Source organism: Mus musculus, chromosome 12 (genome assembly GCF_000001635.26).
Source record: "Mus musculus strain C57BL/6J chromosome 12, GRCm38.p6 C57BL/6J".
Taxonomy (NCBI): Eukaryota; Metazoa; Chordata; class Mammalia; order Rodentia; family Muridae; genus Mus; species Mus musculus.
In genome coordinates this window covers 96,046,361-96,056,771 of record NC_000078.6, presented here as the reverse complement: position 1 = coordinate 96,056,771, position 10,411 = coordinate 96,046,361, and the positions used below count along the sequence as shown (strand labels likewise).

The window sequence follows — 10,411 nt, the reverse complement described above, 5'->3', positions numbered from 1 at the left end:
AGAGGCTGCTGAGGGCTCCAGAGTGCTCTCCACGCTGCAGAACCTTGGGATCACCTCAGGATCACGGGTGAGTGGAAAGCAGCATCAGCTCCAAAGAACCGGGAGGGTCTTGTGCCAGCAGGAACAGGGACAAAGGAACTCCACCCGACTAGAGGCTGGGATTCATTCAGATCTGGGCCAGCCCCTCCATCTTCTGTGTGAGCTGGGCCAAGGGCGTCTGGGACACCAGAGGACTCTCCATACCCCAGGACCCCTAGCACACCCAAGACCTCCTGATCACCTGAGAGCACGTGGGTGATACAAACAACAGAGCTTCTTGGTCATGGTCCTGTCTGGCCTTCATCCTCAGCCAGGAGGTGGAGCTGAGACCCAGACCCCTGGGCACATTCCTTGCCAGAGGAGAGTCAGCCTACAGGGAAGGATCTGACCCCAGGACTCAGTAGGTGGATCAGAACTCCAGAATGCTAGACACCTGCCCTGAAAGAGGAGAGCTTGCCTGCAGAGAGTGCTCTGAGCACTGGGACTCAGGTGAGAGTAGGACTCCCAGGAATGCTGACAGAGACTAACAGAATCACAGGAAGATCAAGCTCCAGCCAGAGACAGCTTGAAAATTAACACCAGAGATTTCCAGATGGCGAAAGGCAAACGTAAGAATCTTACTAACAGAAACCAAGAACACTGGGCATCATCAGAACCCAGTATGCCTACCACAACGAGTCCTGGATACCCCAACACACCCAAAAAGCAAGACGGGGATTTAAAATCATATCTCATGATGGTGGTAGAAGATTTTAAGAAGTACATTAATAACTCACTTAAAGAAATACAAGAGAACACTGCTAAAGAGGTAGAAGTCCTTAAAGAGGAAGCACAAAAATCCCTCAAGGAATTACAGGAGAACACTGCTAAACAAGTAGAAGCCCTTAAAGAGGAAACACAAAAATCCCTCAAGGAATTACAGGAGAACACTGCTAAACAGGTAGAAGTCCTTAAAGAACTATAGGAAAACACTGCTAAATGGGTAGAAGAAACACAAAAATCCTTTAAAGAATTATAAGAAAACACAACCAAACAGGCAATGGAATTGAACAAAACCAACCAAGATCTAAAAATGGAAGTAGAAATAATGAAGAAAATTCAAAGGGAGACAACTCTGGAGATAGAAACCCTAGGAAAGAAATCAGGAACCATAGATGTGAGCATCAGCAACAGAATACAAGAGATGGAAGAGAGAATCTCAGGTGCAGATGATTCCATAGTGAACATGGACATGACAATCAAAGAAAATGCAAAATGCAAAAAGATCCTAACTCAAAACATCCAGGAAATCCAGGACACAATGAGAAGACCAAAACTACAGATGCTAATAGTAGATGAGAATGAAGATTTTCAACTTAAAGGGCCAGCAAATGTCTTCAACAAAATTATAGAAGAAAAGTTCCCATAACTAAAGAAAGAGATGCCCATGAACATACAAGAAGCCTACAGAACTCCAAATAGCCTGGAACAGAAAGGAAATTCCTCCCGTCACATAATAATCAGAACAACAAATGCACTAAATAAAAACAGAATATTAAAAGCAGTAAGAGAAAAAGGTCTAGTAACATATAAAGGCAGGCCTATTAGAATTACTCCAGACTTCTCACCAGAGACTATGAAAGCCAGAAGATCCTGGACAGACATTATACAGACACTAAGAGAACACAAATGCCAGCCCAGGCTACTAAACCCAGCAAAATTCTCAATTACCATAGATGGAGAAACCAAAGTATCCCATGACAAAACCAAATTCACACAATATCTTTCCACGAATCAAGCCTTTTAAAGGGTAATAAAGGGAAAACACCAACAAAGATGGAAATTACACCCTAAAAAAAGCAAGAAAGTAATCCTTTCGTAAAACTAAAAGAAGACAGCAACAAGAACAGATTCCCAACTTTAACAACAAAAATGACAGGAAGCAACAATTACTTTTCTTTGATTTCTCTTAACATCAATGGGCTCAATTCTCCAATAAAAAGACATAGACTTACACACTGGCTACACAAACAGGACCCAACATTTTGCTGCTTACAGGAAACCCACCTCAGGGATAAAGACAGACACTACCTCAGAGTAAAAGGCTGGAAAACAATTTTCCAAGCAAATGGTCTAAAGAAACAAGCTGGAGTAGCCATTCTAATATCGAATAAAATTGACTTCCGACCCAAAGTTATCAAAAAAGACAAAGAGGGGCACTTCATACTCATCAAAGATAAAATCTACCAAGATGAACTCTCAATTCTAAATATTTATGCTCCAAATGCAATGGCAGCCACATTCATTAAAGAAACTTTAGTAAGCTCAAAGTACATATAGCAACTCACACAATAAGAGTGGGAGACTTCAACACCTTACTCTCACCATTGGACAGATCCTGGAAACAGAAACCAAACAGAGACAAATGGACACTAACAAGAGTTATGAAACAAATGGATTTAACAGATATCTATAGAACATTTTATCCTAAAACAAAAGGATATACCTACTTCTCAGCACCTCATGGTACCTCCTCCAAAATTGACCATATAATTGGTCACAAACAGGCCTCAACAGATACAAAAATATTGAAATTATCCCTTGCATCCTATCAGATCACCACAGACTAAGGCTGATCTTCAATAACAGCATAAATAATAGAAAGCCAATATTCACATGGAAACTGAATAACACTCTAGCCAATGATACCTTGGTCAAGAAAGAAATAAGGAAAAAAAAGACTTTTTAGAGTTTAATGAAAATGAAAACACAACACACCCAAACTTATGGGACACAATGAAAGCATTTCTAAGAGGAAAACTCATAACCCTGAGTGCCTCCAAAAAGAATCTAGAGAAAGCACACACTAGCACTCTGACAGCATACCTAGAAGCTCTAGAACAAAAGGAAGAAAATTCACCCGAGAGGAGTATATGCCAGGAAATAATCAAAATTAGGGCTGAAATCAACCAAGTGAAAACAAAAAGAACTATTCAAAGAATCAACCAAACCAGGAGCTGGTTCTTTGAGAAAAATCAACAAGATAGATAAACCCTTAGCCAGACTCACTAGAGGGCACGGGGACAGCATCCTAATTAACAAAATCAGAAATAAAAAGGAAGACATAACAATAGATTCTGAGGAAATCCAAAACACCATCAGATCCTTCTACAAAAGGCTATCCTCCACAAAACTGGAAAACCTGGATGAAATGGACAGCTTCCAAGACAGATACCAGGTACCAAAGTTAAATCAGTATCAGATTAATGATCTAAACAGTCCATTTCCCCTAAAGAAATTAGAAGCAGCCATTAGTAGTCTCCTAACCAAAAAAAAAAAAAAAAAGAAAAAAAAAAAGAAAGCCCAGGACCAGACCAAATGAGGTTAGTGCAGAGTTCTATCAGACCTTCAAAGAAGACCTAATTCCAACTCTCCTCAAACTATTCCACAAAATAGAAACAGAAGTTACTCTACCCAATTCATTCCACCAAGCCACAATTACTCTGATACATAAACCACACAAAGATCCAACAAAGAAAGTGAACTTCAGACCAATTTCCTTTATAAATATCGATGCAAAAATACTCAATAAAATCCTCAAAAACTGAATCAAAGAACACATCAAAACGATCATCCAACATGATCAGGTAGGATTCATCCCAGGGATGCAGGTATGGTTTAATATATGGAAATCCATCAATGTAATCCACTATATAAACAAAGTCAAAGACATAAATCGCATGATCATCTCATTAGATGTGGAGAAAGCATTTGACAAAATCCAATACCCCTTCATGATAAAAGTCATGGAATGATCAGGAATTCAATTCTCATACCTAAACATAATAAAAGCAATATACAACAAACCAGTAGCCAACATCAAAGTAAATGGTGAGAAGCTGGAAGCAATCCAATTAAATCAGGGACTAGACAAGGCTGCCTACTTTCTCCCTACCTATTCAATATTGTACTTGAAATCCTAGTCAGAGCAATTCGACAACAAAAGGAGATCAAGGGGATAAAAATTGGAAAGGAAGAAGTCAAAATATAACTATTTGCAGATGATATGATTGTATGTATAAGTGATCCTAAAAATTCTACCAGAGAACTCCTAAACCTGATAAACAGCTTCAGCCCAGTAGCTGGATATAAAATTGACTCAAACAAATCAGTGGCCTTTCTCTACACAAAGGATAAACAGGCTGAGAAAGGAAGTAGGGAAACAACACCCTTCACAATAGTCACAAATAATATAAAATACATTGGTGTTACTCTAAGTAAGGAAGTGAAAGATCTGTATGACAAGAACTTCAAGTCTCTGAAGAAAGAAATTGAGGAAATCTCAGAAGATGGAAAGATCTTCCATGTTCATGGATTGGCAGGATTAATATAGTAAAAATGGCTATCCTGCTGAAAACAATCTACAGATTCAATGCAATCCCCATCAAAATTCCAACTCAATTCTTCACTGAGTTAGAAAGGGCTACTTGCAAATTCAACTTGAATAACAAAAAACCTAGGATAGCAAAAACAATTCTCAACAATAAAAGAACCTCTGGGGAAATAACCATAGCTGACCTCAAGCTCTACTATACAGCAATTGTGATAAAAACTGCATAGTACTGATACAGCTACAGACAGGTAGATCAATGGAATAGAATTGAAGACCCAGAAATGAACCCACATACCTATGGTCACTTGATCTTTGACAAGGGAGCTAAAACCATCCAGTGGAAAAAGACAATATTTTCAACAAATGATGCTGGCACAACTGGCAGATATCATGTAGAAGAATGCAAATTGATCTACTCCTATTTCCTTGTACAAAGCTCAAGTCTAAGTGGATCAAAGAGCTCCACATTAAACCAGAGACACTGAAATTTATAGAGGAGAAAGTGAGAAAACCCTCAAAGATATGGACACAGGGGAAAAAAATTCCTAATCAGAACAAGCAATGACCTGTGCTGTAAGATCAAGAATCAACAAATGGGACCTCATAAAATTGCAAAGCTTTTGTAGGGCAAAAGATACTGTCAATAAGACAAAAAGGCCACCAACAGATTGAGAAAGAATTTTTCCAATCCTAAATCTGATAAGGGACTAATATCCAATATAAACAAAGAGCTCAAGAAGCTGAACTCCAGAAATTCAAATAACCCCATTAAAAATGGGGTACAGAGCTGAACAAAGAATTCTCAACTGAGGAATTTTGAAGGGCAGAGAAGCACTTGAAAAAGTTTCAACATCCTTAATCATCAGGGAAATGCAAATCAAAACCCTGAGATTCCACCTCATACCAGTCAGAATGGCTAGGATCAAAAATTCAGGTGACAGCAGATGCTGGCAAGGATGTGGAGAAAGAGGAACACTCCTCCATTGCTGGTGGGATTGCAAGCTGGTACAACCACTCTGGAAATCAGTCTGGTGGTTCCTCAGAAAACTGGACATAGTATTATCCTGGGCATATACCCAGAAGATGTTCCAACTGGTAATGACACATGACCCACTATGTTCATAGCAGCCTTATTCATAATAGCCAGAAGCTGGAAAGAACCCAGATGTCCCTCGACAGAGGAATGGATACAGAAAATGTGGTACATTTACACAATGGAGTACTACTCAGCTATTTAAAAAAATAATTTATGAAATTCTTGGGCAAATGGATGTATCTGGAATATATCATCCTGAGTGAGGTAACCCAATCTCAAATGAAGTCACTTGATATGTACTCACTGATAAGTGTTTATTAGCCCAGAAACCTAGAATACCCAAGATACAAATTCCAAAACACAATAAAATCAAGAAGGAAGACCATGTGTGGATACTTCATTCTTCCGTAGAATAGGGAATAAAATATCCATGGAAAGAGTTGCAGAGACAAAGTTTGGAGCTAAGATGAAAGAATGGACCATCCAGAGAATGCCCCACCCTGGGGTCCATCATATAATCAGCAGTCAAAAGCAAGATTTTAATGAAAGGACCCTGATATAGCTGTCTCCTGTGAGGCTTTGCCAGTGCCTGGCAAATGTAGAAGTGGATGCTCACAGTCATCTATAGGATGGAACACAGGATCCTCCCCCCCAATTAACGAGCTAGAGAAAGTACCCAAGAGCTGAAGGAGTCTGCAACCCTATAGGTGGAACAACAATATGAACTAATCAGTACCCCCAGAGCTTGTGTCTCTAGCTGCATATGTAGCAGAAGAAGGCCTAGTCAGCCATCATTGGGAAGAGAGGTCTCTTGGTCTAGTAAACTTTATATGCCTCAGTACAGGGGAATGCCAGGGCCAAGAAGTGGAGTGAGTGGGTAGGGGAGCAGGGCAGAGGGAGGGTATAGGGAACTTTTGGGATAGCATTTGAAGTGTAAATGAAGAAAATATCTAATAAAAATGTGGGGGGAAAAGATGTTTCATCAGAGGTTTATATAAAAGTATTAAATGACTTAGAGTATATAGTTGTAAATGTATATAAAATAAGAAGCACACCCAAAAGATTAAGTTTGGACATATATCAATCAAGTATGAACACAGCAGACTGAGGTGTCTACAAAATTCAAACCTCTATTATATTCACAACATATTTTACTCAGTTGGAACAGAACATTCAATTATATATTTTTTCAAATGATGTTTTCTAACTAGAGGTTATTGGATCAAGAGTATTGAGATGTATATCTTTGCCCAATAAATAAACTGTGGCACTCATCAAGAAAAATAAGAAAGAAAATAAAACAGAAAGAATAGTGTCAATTTCAGTAATAGTCTAGCCACAGTCTAAGAATAAATAAGGCAAATGTATAGTCTCTCTGAGAAGCCAGTTCATCCCAATCCCTGTCTATAAATGGAAAACCATGTGTCTTAGTTAGGGTTACTATTGCTGTAACCAAGACCAAAACAACTTGAGGTGGAAAGGGTTCATTTGGCTTACACTTTCACATTGTAGTTTGTCATTGAATGAAGTCAGGACAGGAACTCAAGCAGTGAATGAACATGGAGGCAGGAGCTGATGCAGAGGCCATGGAGTGGTGCTGCTTGCTTTTCATGGCTAGCTCAGCCTGCTTTCTTATAGAACTCAGAATCACCAGCCCAGTGATACCACCACCCAGAATAAGCTGGGACTTCTCACATTAATCAATAATTAAGAAAATGCACTACAGACTTGCCTACAAACCCATCTTATGGAGGCATTCTCTTTATTGAGGTTCCTTCCCCTCAGATGACTTTAGCTTGTGTCAAGTTATCATAAAAGTAGGAACATTCCTCCATCACTGGTGGGATTACAAACTGATACAACCACTCTGGAAATCAACCTGGCAGTCAAAAAATTGGAAATGGTTCTACCTGAAGACACAGCTATACCTCTCCTGGGCATATACCCAAAAGATGTTCCACCATACTCCAAGGAAACATGCTCCACCAGGTTCATAGTAGCCTTATTCGCAATAGCCAGAAACTAGAAGCAACACAGATGTCCCTCAACTGAAGAAAGGATACAGAAAATGTGGTTCATTTACACAATGGAATACTACCTTCCTATTAAAAACAAGAACATCATGAATTTCACAGGCAAATGGATTGGACTAGAAATTATCATCCTGAGTGTGGTAACACATCCAAAAGTACATCCAGGGATGTACTCACTGATGAGTGGATATTACCCCAAAAGCACAGAATACTCATGAGACACCCCACAGATCATAAGAAGTTAAACAAGAAGGAAGGCCCAAGTGAGAATGCTTCAATCTCACTTGGGAGAAATAACCAAATAATCACAAGAGGCAGAGGGAGGGAGGGATCTTGGTGGGAGAGGGGAGAGGGATAGAGGTAGGATCAGATATAGAGGGGGTGATGGCCATTCCTAGCTGTCAACTTGTCTACATCTGTAATGAACTACAATCCAGAGATGGAGGGCACACCTGTGACACAGATCTTGAAGCTGGAAGACACAGGCTTCTGACCCAGAAGTTGACATGGAGATCTTGAGGCAAAGTGGCTATGAAAAGCTTAGCCCCAGGCAAGGTAATACATGCCTTTAATCCCAGAAGACTGAGGCAAGCAGATCAATAAATTCAAGGTCAACTTGGAGCAAAGCAAGTTCCAGATCCAGGTGTGGTGGTACATACCTACTCCAACAAGGCCATACCTCCTAATAGTGTCACTCCCTGGGGGACAAGCATATACAAACCATCACAGGGGAAGACTGGAGAGAAGCCCAGGATGCCAGAAGAATGAATGAAAATATGCAGCTCCTAGGGGTAGGAGTGGGGCAGGGTACCTTAGAAAGGTTCTGAGACCTGGAATATGAGAAGTGCCTGGTATTCATTGTGAGTGTGCAACAGTGGGGAGATGTAACCTGAATAACTCACCTTCAGTTAGACAGGGCTCCCAGTTGGAGGGATGAGGAAATCAACCCACCTTCAAACTTTTGACCTAGAATTGTTCCTGTCTAAAAGAAATTCAGGGACAAAATGGAGCAGAGACTGAACGAATTGTGGACCAGGAGCTGGCCCAACTTAGGACCCATCTCACTCAGGGGGACAAACCAAAGCAGGACACTATTACTGATGTTATGTTGTCCTTGCAGACAAAAGCCTACCAGCAGATGACTGAGACACATGCAGATAATTATAGCCAACCAATGATTAGATTGAAGTCAGGGACCCCTATGGAAGAGTTTGGGGAAGGACTGAAGCAGCTGAAAGGGATGGCAACCCCATAGGAAGACCAACAGTCCCAACTAACCCAGATCCCTGGTGGCTCCCAGAGACTAAGCCAACCAAAGGGCATACACAGGCTGGTCTGAGGCCCCTAGCACATATGTAGCAGATGACTGACTGCCTTGTCTGGCCTCAGTGGGAGAGGATGTGACTAATCCTGTAAAGACTTGATGCCACAGAGAAGGGGGATGGCGGGGGGCACCCTTTCAGAGGAGAAGAGGAGGGGGAATTGGGTCAGGAACTCTGTGACAGGGGTCCAGGAAAGGGGGAACAACATTTGTGATGTAAATGATTTAAAAAACCAGCCATCACACCATGTAAGCAAAAATGTCAGTTTTGAACGCCAAATTTACCTGGTAGGAAGATATTCATTCATGAATATATTCTTTTTGTTTCCATTTATGGGGTGATTCTCGTATACAATGATACTTCAATACTTTTGGTAGAATGTGGAATTAAATTTGGAAGGAATAATATGCCAAAATCTAAGTATTAATAACTAAGGAGGAAACATGACAGAATGAACCATTGAATGGTGGTGGGGTAATTTCAGGAAGAGTTCACAGGGGCAAACCCACTGCCACATGTTCCATCACAACTGAGGATGAGAATATAAAAAAGGGTGGCATGAGTCTCTTGGAGATGTTCGAAAAAAAAACCCTCCAGTCTGTATCCAGACACTATTGTCTTCATAGGATCTCCCTCACCAGAGTGATCTTCACCCTAGTGCCTGCTCCCATCAGGCAGCAAGGTGCTTTGTGATGTCATAGCAGCTCCTAAGCCACTATTAGCTGAGAAGGACCTTGCTGACCAATCAGGATTCAGGGGTGTGGCCTCCCATTGTGCAAGGTGGGTTCATAAGAGGGTGCTTCTGAGAGCTCTGGACCAGACCACTATGAATCAAGGAACATCATCAGGATGGTGAAAGCGACTAAGAAGACGCACAATCTGACACAGGATGTTGAGCCATCAACCTCGACATCCAAACCCAAGACAGTGAAGGCTTGCCATCGTAAATCCTGTTCCAAATGTAGCAAGAAGATAAGAAGGCCCACGGTGCAAAAGCCTAAGAAGAAGAGCAAGAAAACACTGCCAAACATGCCTAAAAGAAAGACTTCTAAGAAAACTACACCACCAAAAAGGACTAATAAAGGCAAGGGGAAAGAACTATTTGGTCACTACCACCGTTTGTTGAAAGAGCTGTCAACAGGTAGTGGGAAGGAGCCCGAACATAGCAGCACTGAGAGCTCCAGGAGTTCAACAATGGATTAAGAATGCCAGTAGACTCAGCATGCTAACCAAAGACCTGGGGATCTGTGAAAAGGATTGGCAGCTGAGCAATGCTAAACTGTGTAGTCTGAAAATGTAAGTGCTACACAGTGCTTTGACTCTGGTGAAAATAAAGTCAATCTGATATGAAAAAAAAAAAGAGTACTCCTGTCACTGTCTGTTGTTATATTTGATTTCATTTTTACTATAATACTATAATACTAACTTGGATTTTGAGAATCAAGTCTTAGCAGATGAGATTTCAGGTCAAACTGATGATGAAAAAAAAATTCATTTCCAAACTCACAATCACTTATGATTCTGCTTTAGTTAATACACTTACCTAATCTGACCTTCATTTGTTTTATATATAAATAAATGTAACACCAATTTCAATAATTGTCTGCAA

General features: G+C 40.5%; 1 pseudogene across 1 annotated transcript; it reads left to right on the top strand.

Annotated features, from left to right (window-relative positions):
- Positions 1–9,549: 9,549 nt before the first annotated feature.
- Positions 9,550–10,151, top strand: 1700019M22Rik (RIKEN cDNA 1700019M22 gene; annotated as a pseudogene). The gene has a single exon (NR_103800.1). The product of NR_103800.1 is annotated as an RIKEN cDNA 1700019M22 gene (long non-coding RNA).
- Positions 10,152–10,411: the final 260 nt, after the last annotated feature.